This window comes from Podarcis melisellensis (assembly GCF_964234715.1).
Source record: "Podarcis melisellensis genome assembly, chromosome: 2".
NCBI lineage: Eukaryota > Metazoa > Chordata > Lepidosauria > Squamata > Lacertidae > Podarcis > Podarcis melisellensis.
In genome coordinates, this window is record NC_138529.1 from 75722136 (window position 1) to 75749796 (window position 27661).

At 41.3% G+C, this 27661-nt stretch overlaps 2 long non-coding RNA genes across 2 annotated transcripts in view; one reads left to right on the forward strand and one right to left on the reverse strand.

Moving 5' to 3' along the window:
- LOC309364306 overlaps positions 1-21760 on the forward strand; it is a 53661-nt gene extending 31901 nt beyond the window's left edge. Inside the window, exons 2-3 of the long non-coding RNA XR_014165812.1 lie at positions 14003-14144; positions 21532-21760. This is a non-coding gene — a long non-coding RNA (uncharacterized lncRNA). The remainder of the gene's footprint in view (positions 1-14002; positions 14145-21531) is intronic.
- Positions 1-27661, reverse strand: part of LOC309364312 — a 768778-nt gene that overhangs the window by 699745 nt on the left and 41372 nt on the right. The gene's annotated exons all lie outside the window — the stretch shown is intronic.

Sequence of the window (27661 nt, forward strand, 5' to 3'; positions counted from 1 at the left end):
ATATTATTTACCTGTTGATCCAATTCAAATTAGACTGGAGAATCTACACCTATTTGAATTTGTATATGAGGATCAACTTTGGTCTTTCCTGTTCATGCCAGGCCCCTTTGTGCTCACCTTCAGCTTTGTAGATTCTGTTATGGCGATTAAGTACTACCAGGGTATGTGCACAGATAGCTGCCCACACATCATTGTTTGTTTGTTTGTTTGTTTGTTTGTTTGTTTGTTTAAAATGGGGAGGCAGAAGGATGCAGTCAGGTAATTTAGGCCATTCAGGAGTGTGCCCAAAATAGTTATGAGCATGGCTGGAAAAGAAATGAAAAAAACCCCAAGGAAGTAGTGGGCATGAAAAGGAAAGAACAGGAAGTCACTCAAAAGCTCTGAAACAATCTGTGCCCCTGAGTGGAGTGGTTTAGAGTCCCATTTCTCTCAAGTTTTTGGATTATCCCCACATAGCGTAAGACCAAATTTACAAGGGGGAAACATTAAGACTGATTTTATTTAAACATCATGTGGCCTACACAAATTAAATGGGAATGCAAGTAGTTGTAAACACCCAGTGGACAAGCCCTAAACCATGGGTAGGCAAACTAAGGCCTGGGGGGTGGATCCGGCTCAATAGCCTTCTAAATCCAGCCCGCAGACGGTCCGGGAATCAGTGTGTTTTTACATGAGTAGAATGTGTGCATTTATTTAAAATGCATCTCTGGGTTATTTGTGGGGCATAGGAATTTGTTCATCCCCCCCAGATAGATAGATAGATAGATAGATAGATAGATAGATAGATAGATGATAGATAGATAGATAGATAGTCTGGCCCCCCACAAGGTCTGAGGACAGTGGACTGGCTCTGCTGAAAAAATTTGCTAACCCCTGCCCTAAACCTTTTCCTAGTACAGGCCACCTCAGCTCCTACTCCAGGTTCAATGTGATATCTGCCATACCTCTCTTTCACCACTGCTCTGAATTTCTTTGATTCTCTTTCTCCCTTTCTCTGTCTCCTGGATGTCTCCTGACCCCTTCACTCACTGGCTCCCCTTTCTCTTATGTTGGGTTTGGGCAGATTTGGCTAAACAGGGGCTGAGTGGCAGGTTAGATAAATAGGCCAATACATTGTGTGTGTGTTTGTTTGTGTGTGTGTGTGTGTGTGAACTAATTATTTAGTTATTTGTTTAGTGAGTCATATTTTGAAAAACTGTTTTACCACTTAGCTTTTCCTTGAGTCCGCCCTCTGCCCTAGGGATAAGGGAGGTAAGAAATCAAAATAAACAAATATGTTTATGACAGCCATTTCTTAAACTGTTTACTAATCACCACTTCAATATAAAGCATGCCTTAGGAAAGAATTTGCAATCTGTGACAATTATTTTTTTTTAATTAAAAAAAAATCCAATCTTATGCTTGCTTTGATGTGAACAAAATATTTAATAACAAAATCTGTTCTGCTCAGCATAAAATATCAACATGACTCATCAGCAACAGATTGGGTTTCCTGTGTGCATTTTTACAAACACCTCCAGTGCATATTTATGCAACTGATTTATAATTAGTTGAAATGTTGGGGTTTTCCTCCCTCGGTTTAAGGAAAGAAGATGCAGGAAGATACCAGTTGCAGAGGGAAGGGCAATAAGGAAATCTCCACATATAAAGGGGAAAAACAAACCTTTTCCCCCAAACCATTGTGTTTCTACGTTCTTTCTCCAGGCACTCTTACAGTTTCAATCTTGCTTGCAAAATCATGCAAAATTTCATAAAAATAACTGCAGTGGTTTTCCTGAAAGCACAGCTTTTACAGTTTTGAAGTGGTTTGGAAAAAAGGACTAAATCTCTTACATTGTTTTGTGGACACTTTTTATGGGAAAACATGAGAGGTGCCCTTAGATAAGAAACCCGTCAAACTATAGTCAAATATATCCCGGAGGGTTTGTGTTGGGCACCTTTATAGTTGATTGGGGTAGGTGGGAATAAAAAGAATTTGTTTTGTAGATAACTATAATGGAGGGGAGGTGATTTTACTGACCTGGTCCTGCTTAGTTTCCTGGTCCTAGTTGAACTCTCACATGGCTGCTTTCCGTCATTTCTGACACACTGTCCATGGGGCTGTCATGCTTTGATGGGAGGTTCTCTCATACCCAATACTTTTGCAAGCTACCTTTAAATATATACCTCTAGCCTGTTCTCTCAATTTCTGTTTTACCTACTTATTGGATGGACTAGATACCACGGGTGCATGACTCACTTCCTATGAATGACAGAAGACTGCAAGCAGACAATGTGCTCTAAATGCCCACATGACTGAAATTTAAAGTATTCAGCACCAAGGATTTTAATTTAAGAGATCTTGCCCAAGAAGACTATTAAGCAATTGCCGTATTTTTCGCTCTATAATTACGCACCAGACCACAAGACACACCTAATTTTTGGAGGAGGAAAACAAGAAAAAAAATATTCTGAATCTCAGAAGCCCGAACAGCAAGAAGGATCACTGCGCAGTGAAAGCAGCAATCCCTTTTGCTGTTCTGGCCTCTGGGATAGCTGTGCAGCCTGCATTCGCTCCATAAGACGCACACACATTTCCCCTTACTTTTTAGGAGGGAAAAAGTGAGTCTTATAGAGCAAAAAAATATGGTTATACAAAGCAGCATTTTTGCTAGGCCTTAAATGTAAAAAAAAGAGAGAAAATTGTATTGTAATTTATCAAGCAAAAGAATATTTAATGTCTTGTTTCTTTCAAGAACACTGAAGCAGTCTTCTCACAAAATGTGAAATTACTGTATGGCTGAAATCCACTGGTTTGAATTTGTATTAGCCTTCAGTATGTTTTCTGTGCTCATAAAATAGGTAAAATAACTGCATTGCATACATTCTAAAAGTAATAGTTTTTGACAGGGCCGGCCCACCCATTTGCTTCACTGAGGCAGTCGCCTCAGGTAGCAAGCTGGGGACAGCTCAGGGAGCAGAAGATCAGGAAAGAAGGGCGTCCTCCCCCACCTTTGCCCCTTCTCCTCTGGCTGTGAATGCAGTGCTGCAAGGAGGGCAAAGCCAGCAATGGGCAGATGCACTTAGACAGTGGAGGGAGATGGAGGAGCTGCTGGAGCAGTGTACGGGCTCAGCAAGGACGCATGAAAAAGAATGGGGTGTGTGAGCAAGCGAGCGGATGACAGAAAGCAGCCACCTCAGTTGCTGACCATGTGCACCATGGGCAAGCGGGAGGGCTTGGCTTGGTGAGGTGCAAGGGAGCAGACTTGAAAGGAGGGGGTAGGTTGTGGGCAGGTGAATTTGTGGCAGGTGAAGGCTGCCAGGAGACTCCAGCATGAGGGCAGCCCCCATGAGCATCTTGGGCACTAATGTTGTTGTTGTTTAGTCGTTTAGTCGTGTCCGACTCTTCGTGACCCCATGGACCAGAGCACGCCAGGCATTCCTGTCTTCCACTGCCTCCCGCAGCTTGGTCAGACTCATGTTTGTAGCTTCGAGAACACTGTCCAACCATCTCGTCCTCTGTCGTCCCCTTCTCCTTTCCCAACATCAGGGTCTTTTCCAGGGAGTCTTCTCTTCTCATGAGGTGGCCAAAGTATTGGAGCCTCAGCTTCATGATCTGTCCTTCCAGTGAGCACTCAGGGCTAATTTCCTTAAGAAGGGATGTGTTTTATCTTCTTGCAGTCCACGGGACTCTCAAGAGTCTCCTCCAGCACCATAATTCAAAAGCATCAATTCTTTGGCGATCAGCCTTCTTTATGGTCCAGCTCTCGCTTCCATACATTACTACCGGGGAAACCATGGCTTTAACTATACGAACCTTTGTTGGCAAGGTGATGTCTTTGCTTTTGGGGCACTAATAGCGACTCCTAAAAGTAGAGAGTCCGTCCTCTCCCCCTCCCCATCCTGGCAGCAGCATCCACTCCCCCTTCCATTAGCTTGATGGCAAATTCAGCTTCCTAGAAATATGGGTTGATATTCTGGGTAGAAAGCTGAAGGCTCTATTTCTATGAACAACAGGTACCGTCTTTTCCCTTCCCTTTACTTACCCTTCCAAAGGAAAGGAAAGCGGGACATATGGGGAAGAAGGTGCCCTTTTCTGATTTGTCTCAGGTAGCAAAATGTATTGGGCCAGCCCTGGCATCTTATGCAGTGTCCAACACACCATTTTTTCTGATTTTATGGGTTCAAGTTTAGCTATTGATGCCTAAGGATGCGGACAAGATGCTTTCGGTTGTATTTTTAGGTTTTTACTGGTCGTTTGATTTATTGTTTTTGTAAGTCAGTTTTGGCCTCTTGTGAAGAATGTGACTGATTAATAAATAGCAACCTCATATCACCTCTGCCAGTGCAGAACAAGCTGAACTTTCAAGGACAGGAAGGGCAGCCCACTGTGTCACCCCAAAGGTCAGTCCTGATGAACAAGCTGGAATACAGCAGCAGGGGGCACTGTAGTAAGACAAGGGAATCACTAGAATTGTGGGAGGCGCCTTACACAAGCAGAAATGCCTTTAGAGCAGGCATAGGCAAACTTGGCCCTCCATATGTTTTGGGACTACAACTCCCATCATCCCTAGCTAGTGGAACCAGTGGTCAGGGATGATGGGAGTTGTAGTCCCAAAACATATGGAAGGCAGAGTTTGCCTATGCCTGCTTTAGAGCCAGTACTGATTGCACAGCGCATGAAATGCCTCAAACAAATATTCATATTCTCCAGCATCCTTTGGGATCTATCTGTGCAGTCTGACTTCTGTTCTTGGTGTTCATATACAGATTTCCCTGCCAAACCGCATCAACCTCAGCAGCACAAATTCTATAAACAAATATGTAGAATCTGCAGTACACTGCAGCATTTCATACATCCATTAAAATGTTGTAGTCCCCGTCATTACTACAATATTAATTTAAAATTTTATCATCCTTGATGGCATTTAATTTCTTTACTATATCAGTGTTTTCCAGACACGTGAAGTGTCACATTGAGGCAAGATTTACATATTCATGACATGATTTGTATTCAGGATTCTTTGTTAAATGTTTATAAAAGATATTTTCCTCTTACCAATATGTAATTAACCCATACGAGTAGCCAAGAAACCTGAAAATCTGAATTCTAATGTGTGCTCCCCCCCCCCCTATTTTGAAGACGGCAGTTTGTTAGGCAAATTTCAAAAATACAAAATGACCTAAAATGTTATCAAGTATGCTAAGAAACTTCCATTCAAATGCACATTGGAAGGTCCCAAACAAAGTATACAGAAGTGAAGTTGTAAGTTTTATTTATTGTTTTGTCTTCTGCTTCCTATACGAAAAAAATATATATTTAAGCTGAATGACTAGTTATTTTGGATTAATGTCCCAGATATGTCCAGTTCAAAGCCATATATCCCATTAACTGGGTTGTCAGGTCACAGCATGCAGAATCAAGACTCTGGACCTGAGTTTATGAAGCTAGAGGTGAGCATTGGGTCTGCCCCGACTACGGTACTCTTGAGCACCAGCTTTGGAAATATGATCCTAGTATCTTTAAACCACGGTTCCTTGTTACATCCAAAATTGAGAAATGTGATTTAATGTGGACTTACTAACCAGGAACTTAGACAACAGAGCAGAGCTACATTCACTTGGAACACTGGTTTGTGGGCAAGACTTCAGATGTCAAGCATGGTGAAAGGGGCTGTGTCGCTGTGCATTTTGTCTAGCCCCCAAAACTGCATGACTCCTGCCTCATCTGGCACTGGGCATTACATCTTTATCGTCGAGACTACTGTTATGTAGAGGGGGTCCCAATGCTATTTAGAATTCTGGACAATTCCAATATTATGTAGGAAGACTCAGGGCTGGTCCACCCATGGGACAAGTTGAGGCCCCTTCATGGCCTAGGACCCTCATACCTACGAGACCGCCTCTCCCGGTATGCCCCACGGAGAGCCTCAAGGTCCATAAATAGCAACACCCAGTGGTCCCGAGCCCTAAGGAAGTTAGATTGGCTTCAACCAGAGCCAGGGCCTTTTCAACTCTGGCTCCGGCCTGGTGGAACACTCTGTCTCATGAAACTAGGGCCCTGCAAGATCTGATTTCTTTCTGCAGGGCCTGTAAGACAGAGTTGTTCCACCTGGCCTTTGGCTTGGAGCCAATTCGATTCCCTCCCTCTCTTTCTTTTTTTCTTTCCTTCTCCCCCGGCGTTGAGGCTACATTTTATTTTAATGTTGTAATATTTTAATGTTGTATTTTAATTTTGTTTTTAAGTTCTAATCATTCAACTTGTTTTTATTATTGCTTGTAAGCCGCTCTGAGCCTGGCCTTGGCTGGGGAGGGCAGGGTATAAATAAAAAAATATTTATTATTATTATTATTATTATTATTATTATTATTATTATTATTATTAACTGCCTCAGGTGGCAGGATTCACCAGGGCAGCAGGCCCTGGTGACAATATTTCTTCCTCTGCTTGTTCCTAATGTAGATCTTGCCACACCTTATCTTCCCTTGTGTGGGGGGGGGGGCATCATTTTGGGATCCATCTCAGGAGCCAAAATGTTTTGAGCCAGCCACACACACACACACACACACACACACACACACACACCAGTTGTTATCCACAAGACAGCAGCAGCTATGGAAGGGAGTAGATGTGCATCTTCAGGGCAGGGTTAAACATGCAGATTCACCATAATTACCTCCTCCTGCAAGTAATACCTGTGAGTCTTGCCGACCTACCAGTGTTCCAAGCAAATGCTGATGCATCATTGTTCTGAGAGCATCGCTGTTCTATCAGGCTAATGAAATCTTAAAGCTGCAACAAAGCTGTTATATATTTAAAAGTTTACTTTAAAAAATTCCTCATCCAGTTTATATGTAATGCCAATATCAATCCTGAAAAGGCTTAACATTTTTCCAGCTCCTAAGGGTTGCTAAATATACTACCGCTTCTTTTGTAGGGGGACAAATGGTTCTGTAAAAGTCAAGAGGAGGGCTATTCAGCCCAGCTCAATCACATTCACCGGCAACGCTATGGGATGGTTCTGTGGCAATTCTTCTGACCTGAAACACAGAACATTGCCTGTGTGCTTTTCCTTGTATCTTCACAAGTAAAAGGAGGGACTTCACTTCTTAAAATGAAATCTGCATAGTCAAAAGGGACTCTTTTAAACATCATGACCCGAGAGCATTGGGGGACGAGTGGGGATACCTGCCACCTGAACTTGGAAGTTTTCTGTTGAGTCAAATAATGATGTATAAATGTATAGAAAATTACTACATTTCACGCACACTTTTGTAGGTAAGTACTTTGCGATGAGCTGTATTTTTTTTATTATCATCAACACCACCATCAGAACTGTCATTTACTTTGATGCAAAAATTCAGTGAGGGCCATTTTAATACACACATTATTTTCCTCAAAACAAACATGAAAAATCTGAGCAAGAGATTATGTTTGAATAAACACTGCTCCTCAAGAATAGCCAGCTGTTGAAGGGATATTTTTTTTGTTCTTGGCTCAATGGTAATTTGGTGAAATTAAGGTAAACGAATTCATTTTGAGTAAAAACGGATGGATTCAGCGTTTCTATTGGCTGAGCTGTTGCTATAGTAACAAATTCTTAGCAGCTGAAATCTATTAGTACTGGTCTTTTTCTCTCAATCTCAGGTTAAGTAGAGAATTTGTTGACATGAAATAACTTCCAAACACTTTGCTACTAATGGGAACTATTTATCTGCCCTCTACTAATTAGCTGTTGACTGTGGCTGAAATATATTAAATAACTGGGGGAGAAAGAAAGCTCATTTTCTCTCATGAAGAGGTGGAGTGCCAGTAGAATCGTGTAGTTAATAGATATTCTGAAACTGTAATCCCAAACACACATACTATGAAGTAAGCTTTATCCAGCAAAGTGGGACTTTTTTCTGAGTAACTATGCATAGGATTGTGCTGAATCCTGGATTTTGAAAACGTGAGATGGAAGTCAAGATGGACCCCCAGGGATCTGTTGCCTTGTTGTTTATACAATATCATGCAGTTGAGGATCAGATCACATCTTGCTTTGTATCACTGCAGGTACTGCTTGAACATGTGCAACTGCTGGCATACACCTTTCTGCTTTTTAACGGGAAGCTGCTAACCTGGGACAGATCAGCTGTCAGAACTGTATGTTTAACAAGTAAACTAAATATCAGCTGCTGTTTATGATGTATGTTAAATAACTGGATGGGCGGCATGCCAAACCCACAAGGAGACACGACAGATTGTCCATAAAGCATGATACTGTCATGTCTGATAGGTATATACCCCAGCACTGGATGCACAGTGGAGCAGCTGAAAGGACTCAATGCAGTTGCAAGCAGACTTTTTCAGATGTCAGCTCTCCATATGCTGTTGGTTTTCAAGTTATCATTCCTGGCCATTGGCCCTGCTGGCTGGGACTGTTGGCGTTGGAGTCCAATAGCATCTGGAATGCCACAGGTTTCTCACCCCTTGGTATTCAGTTCAATAAATATTATCATTTATAGTAGATGTGCATGCATGGAACTCTCTGCATTTCATTTCACTTTATCAAGAAAATAACAATAACAACAACAACAACAACAACAACAACAACAACAACAACAACAACAACAACAACAACAATTTATTATTTATACCCCGCCCATCTGGCTGAGTCTCCCCAGCCACTCTGGGCGGTTCCCAATCAAATGTTAAAAACAGTACAGCAATGACTTTCTCCTTCACTGCCTAATGTCCTCCAGATGTTGTTCACTCCAACTCCCATCATCCCTGACCACTGACAGGCTGACTGAGGTTGAAGTCCAAAGACATCTGGAAGGTGCTATATTGGCTATGTCTGCTCTAAATAGCCTGTTGTTCCTCCTTGGGAAGCCAAACTGTCTTCCCACCCTACCCCATCTCATAACGACATGACAGTGGATAGCCATAGAGAACTGTGGCTTCTCAGCATGTACTGAGTTTATACCCTTCTATCACTCCAGCTTGTTTTCTTCTGCCCAGAAATAATCTGGATATTGCTAATCTTATACACACACTAAGTTCCGTTGAACTTAGTTGGATTTGCTTTCGAGTAAATTGTACAGGATTGCACTATCTTCACTAAAACGGCCTTCTAATTAAGCCAACACTATCAGAATGTTACCTCTCATATTGCTAGAGACACAGGAAGAGTGTGGAATAAGAACACTCAAGATAAATTTGTAATTCAAGGTTAGCTTTAGAGAGAGTAATTGCATGCAGAAAAGACAGTAAGAGCTGTTCAACAGTGGAACGGACTGTCCCAGAAGGTGGTGGACTCTCCTTCTTTGGAGGTTTTTAAACAGAGGTTGGATGGCTATCTGCCAGGAATACTTCAGCTGTGATTCCTGTGTTGCAAGGGATTGGAATGGATGGTCTTTGGGATCCGTTCCAACTCTACGATTCTATATAAAACCCACAAATCAACCATGTGAGACAATTGTACACATGTGCCTTTCATTACGTGTGAGCCCACAGGGCAACTGCACACTGTGCATGAACTGGGCATACATGCAGAGAAACACATGTCCTTCCAGTTGCCATACATGTTATAGTGTTCCTGTGAGTTGTAACTAGCATTCCATGGCAACAGCCTTTGTGACGAACTTCTTCCAAGCCTACTGCTTGCCATTCTAGGATCACGTAACATGACTTAATGGGGAGGATGGCTCATAATAGGAGCCATTCTTATCATGGGGAAAGCAAGATGTGACCTCATTCTCCAATGAATACTATTGGATTCAGTCAAGAACTGGAGTGTTCCATGGTTTTCCTTAAGCAGACACAATAACTGTGACCCTGCCAGCCACAAAAAGAAGTGGTGTCTTGTCACCAGAATTCCCCCCAGAACAGCTCTGCTGATAGTGCATACAAATAAGGTAGGGGCTTTCTGTCTCTTTTGACCAACTGGCTAATCCTCTAAACAGTTCAGTGTTCCTTGAAATTCAAGACGTGAGTCTTCCCACCCCATAGCATCACACAACGCTTCTAGTATGATAGGAAATGTGCTCTGCTTTCACAAGCTAGTTAGCGTTACAGGACACAATATGGCACTGAAAAGCTGTTTATTTGGTCAGCTTCCAAGCCACGGCAGCTGCAGCTGGCGATTAGCTTTGTGTGGTGTCAGTTGCATTTTTATCCAGTGTGACTGCGCACTGTTTGTTTTCTTTTGAAGACATTTGTCCTTGTTGCTAGCACAGCTGCAGATGGGGGCTCTTTGGATCAGCATTCGCAGAATGCTTTCTGTGGAAGGTGGGGGAGGGGGACATGACCGACCCCCAGAAATAGACCATCTCCATGCTTTTTACTTGGAAAACAATTTCGTAATAAGCTCCTTACCATCACAGTTTTAAGCAGTGTGTGTGTGTGTCTATAGGGAACCACGTGGCTGCCAATTTGCACTCATGTTTCTGGAAACTGGTTGGATGACAGGAACATATTATTTGGCAACAGGCTCTGGTCAAACTGATTATCCAGGTTTACTCACAGATGCATTCATGGAATACACAAAAATGCAATTTGTGCTTAAATATCACAGCCAGTACAAAAAAGCTAAGGCTTCTGCCTTTTCAGCTTGTTTCTGCAGCTACGCTGTTCATAGCAGCTTGCTGCACAGGTGTTAAACAGGTGATTCATGGCATGGAGATACATGTCATCACCTGGTAATTGCTGCTGTTCAATGCATGGTTACAGAGGCCTGTTGAAAAGTTGGCAGCTGTATCGGAGTAGGAAAGGAGGCAATAAAATGCTGTCTTCAATTACACATTGGCAAAGATTCTGCACTCAATGTTATGGATCGAGGAGTGCAATTTGGCCCAGCATCTGATATCAGTTTCCAGTTGGCTGAATCTAATGGCTCTAGGAAAGCCTCAGAGACAGTAACAGAATCAGAGCATTCACTTTTACTACCTGTACAGAGAATATAGGCTTCCCAAGGATGGCCACTTTCCGCAAGAGACCAAGCTTTTGCCCCTTTAGGAACTTCAAAGCAGGGCAACACTTAGTGGATGCAACTTTCCCCATTGTTGCAACACAGGGATTAAAGAAGCTGAGCCTTTACCCTGCCCAAAAGCTCTTATACATTAAAAGAAACCCTTGTCTCTTATAGAATGCGAACATCCTACTCTGGGCATTCTCTTACTCCAACCTGAATGCCATGTTAGCTAGGGTGTTTTCATGGGTTTGTTGTCCATTGGAACAAAGCTAACAGCAGGCATTCATAGCAGCAGCCCATATCTTCCTGTCTACAGCTCAAGGAAGCTTTGTGCAAATTATTATACACCAGCCTTCCCCAACCTGGTGCCCTCCAGATGCTTTATAATAGAACGCCCATCAGCTGCAGCAAGTGTGGCCAATAGTCTGGGATAGTGGAAATTGTAGTCCAAAACATTTGGAAGACACCCTGTTGGGAAACACTGTTGTTGTTGGCTTCCATCTGTCTTAAGAGACAATGGAGTGTGCCTTTGGGAGTGAAATCAAGCAGCTGGAGAATCGTAGCATCTGCTGTGGCTGCAGAGAGCAGTAACTCATAACTGTTGCCTCCTTCACTGTTTTTGCGGTTTTAGCAGCACCAAAGTGACCTCTCTGGGGCACAAGCCTGGACAGTGCATATGGAGGTCCTGGGCTGCCTAGATGACATGACCCCTGCTCTTGGCCTTGCTGATGTGGTCCAAAGGAAAGCAGAGAAAAACATCTGGCACCAGTTTGGCTGCAGGAGTTGCCAGAAGGAAGCATACAAGGCACCATCCAACTGTCTTAGAGACTCCACTCCAGATTTGTGTGAGGTTTACTCCTTAGCCTTTTCTCCTCCTGAAGATGTCCCACAGGGTAGCTGGTACAGATTCTTCCCCAGGGTTTACTCCTGAAGGCTTTCTCAAAAATGAGTATAGCCGCAAGGCAGCGGAAGTTTAGGACCAGATTTTTTCTTCCCCTGGATGGGTTACCTTTCCAGGTTGACAAGTCCCATCTGTTGTACACTAGCCATAATTAGTAATGGAAAACCAGAATTTTCTACCCATAAAATGAGCATATGAAAGTTGTGTAGGGCATTGAAGGGTCTGTATTGTGGAAAGCATGGGGTGGAATCCAGTTTGTTTCATTGAACTCATGGAAGGTCTTTTAATTCTGTGGTTACCTCCACAAATGAAAGAGAAGTGGTGGCAATTTTTCCTAGTTTGCTCTTTCCTCTCCTCTCCCCCTTTATACCGTGTGGCCTATGTGTCTGGATATTAGTTTGCCTCTGAAATCTAGCTATTAGGAATCACAAGTGGGGAGAGTGCTATTTCTTAGATCCTGCTTTCAGGCTTCCCAAAGGCATCTGGTTGGCCACTGTGAAACAGGATGTTGGACTAGATGGAGCACTGGCCTGATCCAGCAGAGATCTGTCTATGTTCTTACATTCTGTTTTGGAGGGTCCTCCAATTCCTTGGAGCTGTTTTTCTGGGGTGCCAGGGGCTTCAAGATGGAGAAGCTATCAGCAAATATTGCCTCTCCTCTTATTCTGATATTGGAGATATTCACTGGGTCAAGTTATGGAATTTCTTCAGAAGGTGCACCTTCATTACGTAGTTCTTGCGTATGATGAATACACACCTCTTGGCCCTGGCAGTTGACACTGCAGACATACCGTTTTAAGACCCACCTAATAATAATAATGTTGAATAATGTCTATGACTTCTTCAAACCACCATTGTGAAAGCTTGGCAGACAAGCCATGATTTCTTGCATTAAGAAAAATACAATTCTAACTCCTTAGTATCCAAACATAAAACACCCCACTTATTCTCCAAGCATAAAACATAGGTATGGAGAAGGGGGCAGTGGAATCATGCTGCTGGCTTTGCCCTGATACCCTGCATGGCAGTGGCCATGCGCCCTTGGTGCCCATGCATTGGCACTAGCATCTGCAGAAAGCCTAGCACAAAAGAGGTATGGTTTTGTTTTGGTTTTGGCAAAATGAGCTTCAGGGAAGACAAATTGCTGTTTGGGGTTGTTGAAGTGCTTAGCGGGGGCGTGGGAAGTCTTAGGAGAATAATGGTTTCAGGATATTAAAGAGGGGGAAGAGAGAGATGAGAATAGAAATTACAGTTGAGCATGCTGCTTATATACCACCAGCTTATAATTCTTCTGATATCAGCATCTGTCCAATTTAACAAGAGTTTTGCAAGGTCAAAATATAATCAAAGCTATTTAATGATAACTTCCTTAAAGGAAATTGTGATAATCTTTTTAATACTCATATCATAGTCTCGTCTGTCACCAGTATGTTGATAATCTCCCATGTGGAAAAGCCATTTAATAATAAGTCTTCATTTCTCTCTTTTTTTAAAAAAAAATTCAAAGAAAATTGGTGTAGGTGGCAGCAATCATAAACAAACACACTTACTAAAGAGTAAGCCACAGTGAGCACAGTAACCAAGCATGCATATGAAATCACTGCACATATATCTCATATGATGGTCAATGAATCATGATTAATTTTACAGATTAATTAAATACCAAGAACGACATAACTGAAAAAATGGGATCAAATAATTCATCAAAAAGGGTCTTACAGAGAGACAGACACGAGTGGGGTTTCCACCCTAGATATGAAACAGAGACTGAGATTTGTGTGTGCTACTGACAGAATGTAATCTAAGATAAAGTTTAATTGGGCCATAAGTCTCTTGTTGGAAGGAAAAGAATTTGGGGGCTGTGCTAAGAACACTGAAGATTCTGGGAGTTGGAAAGGAGTATTAAATCTTCAGCACCTTCGAAAACTGCCCAGCTTTTCCTAGGCTGAGGGGGAAATTGTGAAGATCTGCGATGTCCACAGTAACTATGGCATGCGTCATGATTGCCAGAGCCACATTCTCTAGAAATGAGTGCATCAGTCTAAGCTGGGCAAAATAACTCCTGGTCACACCAGCTACCTGAGCATTCAAAAGTAAAGCTGGAGTACAACTATACTTACTGGCTAGGAGCACTTCTGACTCAAACCTCATCTTCATTTGGCTCTAGGTGGGACCTCAGGCACTGAGTCAAAAACCTGCCTCCCTGGAATGCAGTGGACAAGAGAACTGGAACTTGGTGTCGTCTGAGCAGCAGTTTCATATAGATGTTAAAGGAGCATGGGTAGCAGAGTCGATGTGGTACATCATAGGTAAATGGGCAAAGTGTAAAACTGGAATCCCTTAGTGTTATCTTCTGAAACCTTCCAGGAAGGACCTGAACCACCATAAAATGGCACCTCCCATACCAATCAGGCAGTCCATAAAAATGCTATGGGCAATGGAATGCAAGACTAGGAGGGTTGGGACATGTAGAACCAAGACTGTCTCTGTTCCATAAAAACAGTTCAAAATGAGCCCAGAAACCTTATAAATCTGCCTCTGAGCTTCTTCCTTCTACCCAGCTTCAGAAATCACCTTTTTTTGTTTGTTAATTTTCTAACCTGCACTAACCCATATGCATCCTATGTTGGGGGGAGGGGAGCAGAACAGAGTGATCTGCAACACAACTGGTCAGTTAGTTAAGTATTTATATTTATTTACTTGACTGGGGGAGGCAGCTATGCCCACGTTCTATGGCTGAACCTTTTACAGGAGGTTTCTGGAAATATTGCAAAATACTTATGGGAGATTAGAATAAAATTCATAAGGAACAGAAAGAGAAAAACAGTTAATGTACTGCATACTTCCAGTAATATTTGTTTGTAGACTGGCTAACATCTATCATGTTCAGCAGTTCCCTGTTTACAGTCCATTTTGCTCATAAACCATATTAAGGAACACCTAGCTATGGCTAATTTAGGGCTCAGTTTAGGTGCTTAGCGCAAGATATAAGCACATGCTTATCCAGGATTCAAGAAATAGCAGCTTAGGGAGATATTACTTTAGCTATGTGCAGTTGTTGCTCAGATCTGTTTGACAGTTCTCTCTATTCCACTACTCTAAGGACCTATTTGCAGTAAGAGACTGCAATCAAACCACTTACTTCAGAGCACTGCCATTAAATCCCATGGGTCTCTTGTGATCTGAATGATACCTAGAGCATAAATATATTGTGTACATCTGCCCAACTATCCAATTTAAAGACACACAAGAATGGGCCTCTTTGAAAAAAAAAAATCATTGTTTCCACTTCCTTTGTTTGTACATCACTCTGCGGAATGTTTGTGAAGCCCTTTGGGTTTTCACATCCCTGCCCCAAATAAAATGTCTTCTCATGTCTCTGCAGGTTCCTATTGACATGAATTGAACAAGGTCTTAACTGTTTGTTTGCTGCACTCTAAATTAAGCTGAAGCATACCACCAAAATATTTTTCACTTCAGTATATTCCAAATGCTCCAAGGAAAGATCAGTTACCAGTGAGGTTTCTTTCCCTGGGCATGAGGGGAGAATTTCAGCACAGTGTGTGTGAAATTAGAAATGCGAGTCCTATTACTGTTAATGGAAAATTTACTCTGCAATGTTCTTTCATGGAAGGCTGCAATTTTGTTCTGTCCATTTGAATTTTCCTTTGCATAAATTCCTTGCTCTGGTGTTAAGCATTCCAAGGGCTTTGGTAACGCATCCTATGCTGGGCACCCAGAGTTGAATTGAATTTGCACTGACATATGTTAGCTATGTCACAGGGTTTTGTGTAGATTTTTTCCTGTCTTCCTATTACACAATGCCTTCCTTATATTTTCAGGGAATGAAGTGATGTTTATTCAAGCAATTAGCATCCTTTCTAAAATGGGAACCTCCTCAAATTTGCATTTTTTAAAATTCAAGCTTATGTTATTTCTCTGTCAGCAGATTGCCAATGCACACCTGTATCCTATTATATACTCTTCCCCTTTCCATCCTCTGCTTTACAAGATAAATTGGTGCCCTAATATGGAATCCAGTCCAAATCTGCTCTCTTTCAGTTTTGACCCTGTCCATTCATGTTACATGACAGTCCACCACCTATTTATGTGTCTTCTCGAAATTACCCTGCATTGCCTGTCCTGTATCCAAATTCCTTATATTAACCAGCAGTCTACTGTATAGATTAACTAGCACATTTAGCCTAGTTTCCAGTCCATTTGGCTACCTTCTAACTAAATGTGATTGGTCAATGGATCAGTTATTTATTTCAGATTATGAATTTTAAGTAGAGATTTCCCATATAACGAAGTGACTGACTGCAATTTCTGTAAGCATCCTTTGTGCATCTCTTGATTCTTGGAATGGGCTGAATGGTTTTTTTTACCTATACACAATTAACCTATGCTAATTAGCAAAGATAAACATCCTCATTAAATAATCCCCCAAAATAATCTGCATTCAAATTTGCTAATTTGTAATTAGTTAATTGGTGAATCAGCTAAAAGCAGTTAAGAGCAAGATGATTAGTTGGCTTAATAGCACAATGTTATGCATGTTTACTCACAAGCAAGTCCCAGTGAATTCAATGGAGCTTATTCCCAAGTAAATGTGCATAAGTATTTTATGTATTTTGTTCATACTTTGGACACTGGTGGGAAAGAAGCAGCAGAAGACTGTCCCTTACATTGGTGCTTTTGAAGCAATAACCTAGTATGGGGTCATTTATTTTCAATATCTTTAGTTTTTCCTAGCATAAGAAAGAAACCGCTGGTCTTCACTTTAAATGGCTAAAAGTTTAAGATAATATCACATCACTGGTCCTATGTTGTTTAGGCTTGTTAATGCTTCCATGTTATTTATGCAACATATGTTCTCTACATCTCTCTGTGTGTGTGTTTGTGAGTGTGTGTGTATTTCTGGAAACACTGAGATTGCTGGATGAAATAATGTTTTTAACCCTACCTGTTTTTATACATTTTTAACTGTAATAGGATGTTCTCTCTCTCTCTCTCTCTCACACACACACACACACAGAGAGAGAGAGAGAGAGAGAGAGAGAGAGAGAGAGAGAGAGAGAGAGAGAGAGAAATGTTGATGTGTTTTCTGCCCTGGGCTCCTTTGGAAGTAGGACAGGATATAAACTCAATAAACACAATATATGCATCCCCCAAGCCTCTGTGCTTTTATTTATCCTTACAGTCATCACACAAGGCAGAGAAGTCTCTGTTAGGAGCCGGATGTGAAAGGCTTGGATTGAATGGTTTTGTTTAAGGCTCAACAGGAGCGTGCAGCATTCTAAGGAACTTAGCAGTTGTATGGCCGTGCACAAAGCTAGCATTTATTTCATTGTCACCACTCACAAGCACAGGAAGCGGCTTTATACTCAGTCAGGCCATTGGTCCATCTAGCTCAGCTTGGTCTACACTGATTGTCAGTGGCAGGCCTATGCAGAGGGAGGAGCAGCAGCTGGGTACACTTGCCCTGGAAGGGCAAAGCCGGCTAGGGGTCCCTGCCAGGGACTGGTTGCTTTGTTTTTTTGTTTTGGTTCCTTTGAGTTTGTAACTTTATTCTAATAAAACTCCTGCCCCTGGCCTCAGACAAGCTCTGCATGGGCCTGGTCAGTGGTCCAGGTTTTCAGATGGGAGCCTTTCCCAATCCTTCCTGGAGATGTCAGGATTGGATCTTGATATTTGGAATGAGAAGCAGGTGCTCTGGCATCGAGGTATGAATCTACTCTTGTTCCAGCAAGTACTGCTCTCTAGCCCAGTCACACAAATCCAAGAAACCACTGTATATTTGGGCAATAGTTTATGTCCATTGATAACGTTCCTTAATCTTGGCAAATCAATCAGGCTGTGTAGTTAATTTGGGTCTGCATACCACCCTCTGCCTTTCCAAAAGAGCAACATATTAGGCTGCTAACCTAAATATTAAGTAATTATTAGATGTGTGAAAGCCAGTCAGAAAGTTTGTCATACATCTCATAGAACACTTAAGGAAATCAAGTGCAGTGTAGCTTGTATATACAGTACTAAGGCTGGTGGATGAAAGATCATCAAAAGACACTAAGCAAGATCAAGACTTAACTTTACTTAAACTTGTTTCCCATGCATATTACAGGGACAAAATGCCAGCTGTCACAAAGGGATTCCCATTTGCTTTTTTAGACAGGCTCAGCACATCTTTGCAGCCTCTAGTCACACAGGACGCATGACAATTCTCTCTGTTGGCACTTCAAAATGAAGACACTCAAAGTCTCAGAGCTGTGTTCCCCATGTTTTCCTGCTTTATATCTCATACCTAGTCCACCCATTTAGTCTGGACCAATATAGAAAACTGAAGCAGATTTCGTATCCTGCTAGGCTGCTAACCCAGTGGTTGCAGATAGACACACCATTACTCAAAGAATGGACTGAGGGAGTCAAACATGGCAGCAGGAAAATACAGAGCCAAGGCCGGGGGGGGGGGGGCGTTACACATGCCAGGCTACACAACTTTTACTTTTCCTTCTTTTTCCTTCGTAAGAAGTCTGACTGCCTCTCCCCTCAGAGGACTCAGGATCAAATTGAATGTGGTATCATTGACTCAATTAGCAACTGTGTAATTGGCTTTTTAAAAGTAAATTATAGGTGCCAGGGCCCCAGCCTGGATCAGGCAGCTGGAATGGGAGGGGGTCTTAACTGTTCGCTGCTCCTGTGTTTCCAATCTGGATCCTATTTGCATGACAAAGGGGGGGGGGTTCTATTTGCTGCAAAGGTTTTTTTGTTTTGTTGTTTGTTTGTTTTACAATGCAAGGTGGAGGGCAGTTCTGACAGCAGAAAGCAAACTTTCTTATTTTAAAAAATCCACTGTCTTACGTTCACATAAACACCTGGGTCTTCAGCTTCCTTTTTAAAAGCCATTCATGCAGTTGCTAATTGTGTGAATGGCATAACATCTAGTTTGGCCTACAGATTCACAAAAGAATAGTGGAAGTATGCCAGTGGGACATAGCAATAGCATAGGAAACTGTCCTAGATCTATCTCAACATTGTCTTACCCTGGCAGGACTCCTGGAGGAGTCACTCTTTTGCAGCCCCACCTGAAGATGCTAGGGATTGGACCTGAGACCTTTTGCATGCAAAGAGGTGCTCTACCAAGCAAGCAACAGTCTTTCCCCAAATGGACAATGTTGCACTGATGAAGAGACTAGAATACTAATGTACTTTTGGAAGGTTGTGAAATGACCTTCTGATTAGCTGTGTGACATATTGAATCAAAAGCTGGTGATCAGCTGCTTGGACTGGAGGAACAGGAGAAGAGGATGATACAGAACAAGAGCTAGAGAAGGAAATGCCATCAGACTGCATTCAGAAGCAAAATGCTAAGTCAGTGTTAGGGCTATTGAGCAGTGCTGAGAACAGATGCAAAATGCAATCATCTTCTCCTTGAAAACAACAGGGAATATGAATCCCAGTTCTGTGCAAAGAATGCGATAAGCCTTTGCCACATGATCGCCTTTTCCTTTGGGAGGTAGCACATTTTACATAACTCCTACAATTTTTTTTACTTCTAATGCAAGTCGTTATTTACATAGGCTGATCCTGTGATTAGCATTTCATCTCTTCCCATGTTTACAAACTTTTAGCATCCGTACAGATAAAATACTAGGTTGTTGGTTTTTTAAAAAACCCACTCCTAACAAACCTGATTCTGACTTCATAACTGAAATACTTTGCATTTGCCTTTGTGTGAATGAGGTTTTGCTTAGAGTGTCAATTATCAAGCCATTGTCAACTTTAATCCTCCATAGAATCCTCTGCACAATTTTTTCTGCTTTGTGTCATTTAAAAATCCTAGGAATATAAAATGAAGAAATGCAAGCAGTTGAAAAATGTTGGACCAATAGTGCTACGGAATGCTACTTGTTTCTAGGACACCGTCACAAATTGCAAACTGTACAATGTCCCCAAATTTTAGCCAGTTATCACTTCCCATTTTCCTCCTGGACACGAAAGGCTGGAACAATAAACTGTATTGTGGGGGGGCAGGTGTAAATAGGTTGGCACAAACCATATGTTGTCTGGGAACCAAGGTTTCGGAATTGTTTTGTCAATCACACTTCATGTAATGCCACGGAAACAACTCCCCCCCAAAAAAACATTTCTGGGGTCCAAAATCACCCCCAGCATACACTGGAAATATCACTGGGGTACTACAGACATCCCAAAAACCATTAATGTGCTTTTTAATATTGAGAATGGATTAGGATTAACCGGATTTACCCAATCGGACTCCCTCCAGATGTTATTGGACTACAGCTCCCATTAGCCCTAGCTAGCCCTAGCCCTGATGGTCAGGGATTATGGGAGTTGTAGTCAAACAACATTTGGGAGAAACTAGGTTGAGCAAAGGTTAGCAAAAATTAGGTTTTTATAGCAAAGGATTAATGAACAAGAGGGAATAAGAGGTTATACAATGATGCCAGGTGGGCTGGAGGGAGGAAAGAAGGTGCTGCCTTCTGCTTCATATTTTCCATTTATTGTTGTACCCATGAGAGCAGTTTGCATTATTACTGAATTTGCTAAAGCACTTTGTGACCTTTCGAGATGAAAGGTGTAATTTAACTGAAAGCGAAATTCTATTTATCAGTGCTTTACTATCGTAATGAATGTACAGATTCAGGCTTTGTGCTTAAGAGGGGCTGTCTGCTAGACAAGCAACATTTCTGGAGAACAACACCTAGCATAATATAGATTGCTTTGGTGAGAGAATGGCTGTGGACTAGCATTGTTCAGTGGGGACTATAGTTGAGAATCACTAATGCCTTTCTTCCAGCAAAGAGCTATTATTTGGGAATGCTTTTCACATTATGGCTATGACATAGCATAACAGGCATTTGAATGTGTTTGCTCCTTCAGAAGGATCATATCTGGGGTTCATGGCTCTGAATATCAGTTTCAGGGAATCACAAATGGGAAGAGTGCTGCTTCACTCAGATACCATGGGCATCTGGTTAGCTACTGTGGGACCAGGATGCGGGACCGTGATGGCCCTTTGGCCTGATCCAGCAAGGCTCTTCCAACGTTCCTATATAAGAATTTACTGCACCTTCCTTCCTTCCTTCCAATGCAGAGAGCATTTCCATTCCTGATTATATGGACTCACATGCATATTATATATTATGCATTTTGTTATATCCTGTATTTGCGTTTCCCAGATCCTGCTTTCAAATGGATGAAAAATTAACCAAGTTGACAAATATGAGCCAGGGTGAAACAGGGATGGGTTGTTCATATTCTGTGATTCTGACAAAGAGTTCAAGGACCCCATATTTTTTCAAAACTCCACAATTTTCTAGTCCTGATTGTGGCAAAGATGATGTGGGTATCTTTCCACATGTGTAATGCGTTACTTCAAAGGTTTGTGGAGGGCCTAAGACTTCCATTAATATTAGTGTGTAACGGCACCTAACAACTCCTATAAAATAGTTGTAACTTGTCCCAGAGAAAGGCAGGTAAAATTTTTAACAATAACAGTAGTAATACATCAAATAGAATTTTGAGAACTATGCACAGTATTCCAAATGTGATCATGCCATAAGTTGTATTATGTTACGTATATAATATATATGTATTATGCATTATATTGGCAATTTTTATTTTTAGTCACTTTTCTAATTACCCCCAAAATTGAATCTACTTTATTCACAGCTGCTGCGGCATTTTCTGAGAGCTATCCAGTACAAGCACCAGACATCTTTCCTGGATAGCTCCTGCCAGTTCAGATGCTATAAGCATACCTCTATTTATTGTCTTGTCTGCTCCCATCTTATTAATGTACAGTAATGTATTCTTGCTGCCCACCACGAGATCAGTTTGATATAGAATGGGTTGTAAATATTGAAATAAAATAAGAAAAAAAGCAATCCTTACTTGGAAAGTTAGGTAATTGTCTCAAGAGAAGTTTGATTCAGAATATGGACCAAATACTACAACCTTCATTTTGTAGCATTCAAGTTCTGGACTCTTCAAACATCCTTTTATCTATGCAGCTGACAACATACACAGCTTCACAAATCAAAGATGTCACAGACGCTACAAGAAATATCATCCAAATCACTTTCAAATAAGCTTGTATCAAGCAGTCAGGATGTCAGTTTAGTATCTGACCTGGAAGATGACACCTTCAGGATCATGCAAGAATTAGTAAGATGCCTAGACGATTTCTGTATTACCTACAGAAAATAAGTGAACAGGAGGGGTTTTTTGTTTTGTTTTTTAAATCTTTCTCAGGGATGTTTTGTTCCAAATGGAGCAAGGTTCACCACTCAAATTAAAATGTAGAATATAGGACAGAATGGTAATTTAGGGAAAGAAAAGAGCTAGAAAAAACAATGCAGTAGATAGCAGAGTGGAAATGTGGTTTCCATGACAACAAATCCACAAGAAGTCTTTATATTCATATTGTTTCTTATGATGGATGGGCATGTTTGGGGCAGGCAGGGTGGGCTGGCAAATTAGGATTTATAATCTTATTAAAGAATTGTTCCTAGTTTGAAGCACATCTCTAAAAAGTATAAACGCACCAGGTGGCATGTAGGATATAAACATAGCGTAAGGTGCATCGTGTTTCACACTGAGCAAAGCACTAAGTGTATGGGACACTGGGATCCATTTTGTGATGTGAAAATTGTTTTACCAACGCACCGTGTTCTCAATGATTCCTAAGCAGTAACTCCACTGTGAAAAATGTATACACGCTAAAATGTGAAACCAGCTTTGAACTGAATCATATTTCCTACTGAAAAGCATGAGTATTCTGCTCTAAAAATATACTATGTCAGGAAAACCAGCTGGACCTATTTGCTGCAATTTTCTGTGGCTTGTACATCAAGCTTGACCAAACCTATTGAGAATAATAAGCTTGAAAACATATTGAGGACCTATTTTGTGCGCCTGAAAGCAGATATACCGGTGGCCGCTCCCCTTTGAGGGCCCAAGGACACTTATTTGGGGAGGCAGGGAGTGCCATGGGCACCACAGACACAATAGTTGCTGCAAGTTTTGTCTCACCACAACTGGCAACTTCGAGTGCTGCCTAACACAAAATGGTTATCATGGGGGAGAATTACAGCAACCAATGTATGGATAAATTCAAGATTAATTTGTTAGAAAGCAAACATTGTATTCTAAAAGCATTTGTTGTGATGTTTTTTTAAAACAACAACATCTTATTAAAACTACAGTACAAGCTTTCTTCTTTTATAAGAAAGCTCAGAGTATGAGCCCCATGAGAGCTGTGGATCCTGTACCACCATCCCCTCTGCACTTCCACCCCACAGTGGCCGTGCCAGCAGTAGCATTTTATTTTGGAATTAGAATGCCAATAATAATAATAATAGTAATAATAATAATAATAATTTATTATTTGTACCTCGCCTATCTGGCTGGGTTTCCCCAGCCACTCTGGGCAGCTTCCATAGAAACCAAAAATACATTAAAATATCACACATTAAAAACTTCCCTGAATAAGGCTGCCTTAATATGTCTCTGAATGTCAGGTAGTTATTTATCGCTTTGACATCTGATGGGAGGGCGTTCCACAGGGCGGGTGCCACTACCGAGAAGGCCCTCTGTCTGGTTCCCTGTAGCTTTGCTTCTCGCAATGAGGGGACCGCCAGAAGGCCCTCAGAGCTACTGCTTCTCCCTCTCGATAAATTCAATTTTGCAGAGGAAATAGATGTAAGTAGCAAATTATGAACCTCCACTTTTAAATTGCTTTTTTTTCCACTGTGAAGGACAGGATATTTTAACTCACCTACTTAGTTTTCTTTCAGGGCATATGAAATGAAACAAACAAGCTAATATATAACAGGGGTAAAAAGCAAAAGGCATTCCTTGCTTTGGTTTATCAGTAATTTGGATTAGGAATAACAGGGAACTAAATACTGAAATCCATAGGCATCAGCGTACATTTTTGTGCATCCAGCAACCCATTTTTCTTTTTTCTTTAAAAATAAAACCTTCCCAAATATACATGTACAATAAATTGTTCAGTTATATATGGAGATTTAGACTGTTGGGTGGATATCAGTATCTCTAAGTCTGACATGTGAGAAGGCAGGAATAGACACAGGAATGAAAGGATGGACTCCACACCTTCTCAGATTATGTACTGCTTTACCAGAGTACAGCAGAGCATAGGCTTAGGTTGTTCTTTGTAGACTGTGTCTACGCTCAGACTTTGAATGCTGAGATGGGGGACTACCTAATGTTGAGATTGTATGCTACCCTGGCAAACATGAGTTTCCAAACCTGGCTTTGCTGAGGTACCACAGAGAGTTTAGACATTTGTAGAATGAGAATCAGTGGGCAGGTGGGTGGTTATTTTTCTAGTCATCAGATTTATCTTCAACCTCAGGACCCAGTTGGTGATAAATTGCTGAAAAGCAGTCAGGACAGAATATTCAGGGGAGACACTGTGGAGACAAATGCCTCCCCTTGCCAATTCTCCTCTGTAAAAGCCAACCCCCAGATTAATATTATAAGGCAAACATGGAGTTGGAAACCCTGTATTTGTATTGCAGTATACAGTCCCTCCCCCAATGAGGTGGAAAGGAATAAACAATGAGAAAGTGCCTGGAGAAGGCAGAATGACAGAGGTGAGAATGGCATCCTCTTTATTAAAACCCACAAAATATATGCAAGCAACTGATCATATACCAACTCTCAGTAGCCAGCAAGTTTGCTTTACAGTGTTCATTGTAGGAACATCATGAAGACATTACTGGGCAGTGCATTATTCTGTATAGGAAGAATATCTAGAAGGGATTAACAGGATGTTCTGAGTATCAGTAGAATTTCCCTGATGCACTGTCAAGGTTGATGATGTGAGCATTGCTACAGTACTTGCAAGGTCCTATAACTGTATTTCACCATTTACTGAGACTCATCATTTGAAACTGTTATAGAAGCAGGTGTGAAACACTGCTAATTGGATGGGTCACTTTGGTAGGGTTGCTTTGCAAGAGCATATTAATCTTCTGCTGCACTGGTTAGTGAGCCTGACAACGGGAACCAAATAGGCCATTAATTATTGTATCTGTTTCCATTAATAGCAACAAGGATTATCGTTTATACCAATTCTTGGTATCTCAAAGTAGTTTATAAGCATTTACTAACAAATCTTCACCTCCTCCCCAGGAGAGGGGTAAGGTGCCACGAAGCTTACTCTGCAAGCTTGGAAGAGCAAAGAGAAAAAAGAGACCTGTGGCAAGCTCAGCTCTGATCTGAAGTTCTTTGCCCATATTATGCAAAAGTAAAGATGCCTTGACACAGTAATAGGTTAATATGTATTGGTAGTTAATACGTAGTAAAACATCTTGTTTTGATTTCACACACTTTCCTGCAGATTTCAATTACCATTCTCACATTACTCATCAATACAGGGAAATACTCTTCTTGTATGTAATCTGTCTATATTATTGGACAACAGGGTCCTTTGCAGCTGTTCACTAAATTCTTTAAATCAACTATATCTATTCTGACATGCTGGCACGGTTACTGATGGCAGGTCCTGCTTTGATCTGGATCTGAACTACTGTCTGCTTGAAGGTCCTGGAGGCAAAGAGCAGTTTTTGGCTCTTCCAGGAATCTCTAGTAAATAGCACAGTCTTTCCTTTCGACCCAAACTCAGGGGTAATGAGAGCATTTAAAGGAAAGTAGAGAGGCGCAGGTTTGACATACCTTGCACAGGACTCTGCCTGAATATTAACAGAGGGCAGAGCTCTGATGTTGCCTCAGCACCAGTCAAATTGAGGCTGAGCCCTGTATATAGGAGGACGAGCTGCATTCTAACAGAAAGCTGTGCCTTCATTGAAAGGTCTTCATATAATGGGGTCATGTCCACTCCAGCGGTCTTTTACTCCAACAGAGCCGTGGAGGAAACTCCGGCCACACTGGGACTTCTGTGCTAGTCCTCCAAGTGTGACGGTGGCAGAGAGGCCTGAGAGGCACCGGCACCACAGATTTGTTTTGTGGAAGTGATTCTGGAGCTGACCCAGCTTGTCATTCCCCTTCTGATTCAGAGACCTCAGCTTCATCCCCTGCAGAAAAGGGATCTGACACCAGGTTCATGATAGAAGATGCATGCTATCAAAATGGTTCTGTAAAATATATTTATTTTTACTCTCCGTCAGGAATGGGCTGGTAAGCTCACTCACTCATAGCGCTAAAGGCAGATGGAAGGTATCTCTTGCAGGCAAGCCACTGAAATATCCACAACTTACATTTCTTTCCCTTGTGTTTTGGTTCTGTTCTTGTCATCCGCCGTACCTAACCAGCAATGTAGCATAATGTTCAGATTCAAAAAAATATCAGAGCTGGCTGACTCCACCCACTCCCCCTCGTGCCACCCCCCCTTCAATCTCAGGTTTAAAATTGGCACTCTCCATCAGAAGCTTTCTAATACCATGGTACCAAGAGAGATTTCCAGTGCTGAGAGGTATTACTTTCTGTGGCCATCATAACTAAAATCCAAAAGCAATGAGCACCCTGTGTGGATCTGTAATTGCTACCTTATGTGGTCCCTGAGGTCCTGGTTTCAGCAAAGCAGCCATGTGTGCTACAGTCCATTTGCAAGCTCTTGGAATTGGATTATAGACTCATAAATCTGCCGCATGTTGTGTACACTCTCACTGAAACCCCAGAAGACCAGTTGAGTGTAAAGGCATTCCAGATGGGAATTTAAACGCTAAATTTCATGTCATATTATTTAACAGGTTAGTTTTTATCCCTCATTTACTTGCCATCTGTCATTACTTCAGTTTCCCAGCAAGACTGCCTGGGTCATGCACAAGCTTTTGAAAGCAGAAGGAAATTAATACTAATATCATCCTTGCTCATAAAATGCTGTATTTAAAAATAAAAATTGAAATTATACACATGTCGTAACTACTGAACATTTTAATCAGGATAACATTTGCTTTAATGCTGGGAAGCCTTAAATTATAGTTTCTGGTAACATGTTCTAATATATTGTATTTAAAATCTAAGGACAAGTTATCGGTCAGGTTTGCACTTTGATTGTATCCTGTAGCATCTTTTTACTCTTTGACTAGTGGAGCCTTCTGTTAGAAGAGGGAGGGGAACATTATTATTATTATTAGATGATGTTGTTGTTGATGATGATGATGATGATTTGCCAATTCCCTGTGAACCTGTGAAGACTTTGCACACACCCAAACCCAAATTCACTTTAGGGGTTTGGGATTTCTCTTGGAATATTGTGGGTGCTGATGCAAAAATTACCTCTTTACTAATATTACTGATTATTGCTTAATGATAAAGATAATCCCATTCCACCCACAAATGAGAATGAAATCCTTTTGCACATGATAAAATACATATTTTGTGGGAAGAAAATAGGGATCTGGGAGCGTAATGCAGGTTGACACAGTGGCACTGCAATTTTTATTTATTGTCATTCTAGTCATTTTTTGTTTTGTTTTTTAAAAACACCTCTGTGGAAGGTCCATTATGCCCCAAATGCATTACATATTAATAAAAAGTGCATTTTTTTCAGTATCTTTGAGACTGGGTATCATTTTGGATCAAATCAGGTGAGCTTGGAATTTAGGAATCTGAGTTTGGCAGATTCTTCCCTTATCCCTAGTTGTACCGAAGATGAGGAATAAAATATAGCATGTTTATATGAGAACTGCAAGCTTTAATCAGTAGATTAATCAATTAATTTTTAAAGGCCAATTTTAATCAGTGAAAGCAATTTGTAATTGGGGAACTGAGAGTGCTACTGTTTTACAGAATGGAAAGAATGTTACAG